Source organism: Anopheles aquasalis, chromosome 2 (genome assembly GCF_943734665.1).
Source record: "Anopheles aquasalis chromosome 2, idAnoAquaMG_Q_19, whole genome shotgun sequence".
Classification (NCBI taxonomy): Eukaryota; Metazoa; Arthropoda; class Insecta; order Diptera; family Culicidae; genus Anopheles; species Anopheles aquasalis.
In genome coordinates this window covers 78,205,647-78,208,146 of record NC_064877.1, presented here as the reverse complement: position 1 = coordinate 78,208,146, position 2,500 = coordinate 78,205,647, and the positions used below count along the sequence as shown (strand labels likewise).

The window sequence follows — 2,500 nt, the reverse complement described above, 5'->3', positions numbered from 1 at the left end:
ATGTTCATTTATAATCAACAAAGCAAAACAACCTGAGTCAATAATCGGCATCGAATCGTGTTAAAATGTGTTACCGCCCCGAAACGGCCACCGGGGGAGGGGATTCACAAATCAGCCACTGTATGGGGCACATGTTGCGTCCACCTTCTCCCCCCGATTGAAGTGTGAGTGTTGAGCCAAACCCGCGTTGAGTAAACAACACCGCACATTTCGGTTCGGTTCGTGGTGATTCAAGGTCGCTCCGGTCACTTCACGGATCAAGCAAACATACACACGGAATCGTGACTAGGCGGAGAACCATCTAGCCCGACGGTTTTGGTGTCACCTAAAGAATATTTCAAACGCCAAGCGATGGCGTTAAGACGCAAAACGTTTCAACGGGGAAGCCTGGAGCCCCTGTATTGCTGACGAATTTGTGCCAATCAAAAGACGATTCCAGTAATGTACCATTTTCCATTTTATCGTTTAGCTTTAGCAGTGTATTCGGAGAGCCGTGCCATTCATTCCCAGCCAGTCGTTATCAATCAAAAACGGACTCTTGCTAGCGTATCGCTAATACGGTTCCACTTCATTAGTATACTTCTCTGGTTACTCCATCGATCGAAACGATGCAAATTCATGTAATTCATAATTTGGATGTTTATTTATAGTTTCCCTAGAGGCAGCTCCACAGAGAGAGAGAGAGAGAGAGAGAGAGAGAGAGAGATATAGAGAACGAGAGAGCGCTCGCTTCGAACTCTGTCTCCACAATTTGCCCGGATAATCGCAACGGGGCGGCCCACGCAAATACCGTGCTGCGACAGATGAAAACGGCCCCCTTAATCCATCGCTGGCCTGGAGGTTTGCTGAAGGGCAGGATAGAAGTAATGTGTAGCAGCAGCAACAAGACACAAAATCTGCGGATACCAACTGCGCATGCCTACGATGAATGCTCTGCCCTGTCTCTCCCCGGATCTCCACTTTTTCTTCCTCACCCTTATCAGTGGGCATCAGTGCTCCCCCACCCCCACCACGCTCTGCTGCTGAGATTGTGTCTATGTTTATATGCTTTGTCTTTTTCGCGCAAGGATCCTGTCTGCCTGCTCGCTCGCATTGCACCAAGTTGTTGGCAGTAAACTCGGGCTGGATTCCTGTGCAAACGCTACGAGCCTCCGCTGACGTCACGATACTCAATCCAGGCTCAATGATTCGGGATCCGCAAAAAAACCACTTCCAAAGGATCTGGAATTTATTTGCTTTGCGCGTTGGGTTAGGTTCGAATGGTGGTTTGCATAAAAACCATTTTGAATCACAATTTGGATGCAGTCAGCCTGCTGGGATGGTGCGGCACTTGCTGATACTGGTTATTTTGGGAAACAGAGTAACAAGTTCCAGTAACGAGAAGCTGATAAACTAGCAAATGGAATAGCTTATCGCCATTTTGAAGGAATTCTATAGATTCATGTACGAGGTTCTTGAGTACCACAATTTAGTAGCGGTACAGTAACTCCAACACTGCAGGCCCATTTTCTGTTCGTGATGCGTGCGATATTATGCACATCCATTGTACGTTCCAGTAGATGCAGCAAATCCTTCTATTCGATCCAGCAAGAACAAACCTTAATCGTTCTCTCGCACGAAATACACTTGCTTTTCTGAATTCTTGTGCTCAAGCTCCATCCCAATACGGCGCACTTTGCAATACTTGATATCTTTGCAGATTGGAAAAAATCACTGATTTAACTCTAGGATGCTGGTGGACATCACTACGGCACTCTCCGGGACACAATCAGAGAACCATCCATATCACGATATACACCACCGTCCGAGGTGCGTTTTACTACAAGATTGTTAACATTTTTTTGTGAACCCTCCCAAAAACCAGTCATCCAGCCCTTGCCCATTCATGGGCCGAGCTGCTCCGAAAGGAGCGAGTCCTTGCAGAGAGCGCAGAGAGCGCTAGAGAGCGCAGAGAGCGCTAGAGTGAGAGAGGGAGAGAGAGACCCTTAGCAAAACAATCAAACCCAAGGTCGCAGCAGGATTAGAAGTGGGGGTCTGCGTGTTCCACCCAGCCTGCCAGACACACGCGGGGACACAGAGCGAGGAGACACTTTTGTTATTCTAATTTTGCGCACTTACTTATCACACTGTTGCCGCACTGGCGATGATTGTGTGTAGAGAGTTGGCTTCTTCTTTGCACCACACCACGCCTGCCTCGATATGTCTGGGCCTGCTGCACTCGTGGTTTCCAGGGTGACTAGAACACGGGTATCTCGTCGGATCTCGTTCACGACTAGGGCCCGTCTACTAGTGACGATGATGATGGCGTCGGAACGAAATTTTCACATCTTTCCAGTGCTGCTGCACTCTCAAGCATAACCGGTCCAACTTGCTGCTGCTGTAGCCGAGATGATATTACGACGACCACACCGCGGCACTAGCAGCTCACACACACATCCTCCCTTCTTCTTTGGGAGCAGTTATGGAATTTGGAGCGGGCGAGGAAGAGGCCCAAGAAAAC

The 2,500-nt window shown here is 48.6% G+C and overlaps 1 protein-coding gene across 3 annotated transcripts in view; it reads right to left on the bottom strand.

Moving 5' to 3' along the window:
* Positions 1 to 2,500, bottom strand: part of LOC126572063 (protein Gawky-like) — a 29,732-nt gene that overhangs the window by 26,616 nt on the left and 616 nt on the right. For all 3 annotated transcript variants that reach the window (XR_007607940.1, XR_007607941.1, XM_050231085.1), the window contains exon 1: positions 2,119 to 2,500. This exon is cut by the window's right edge and continues 616 nt beyond it. The gene's annotated coding sequence lies outside the window, so the exon portion shown is untranslated. The remainder of the gene's footprint in view (positions 1 to 2,118) is intronic.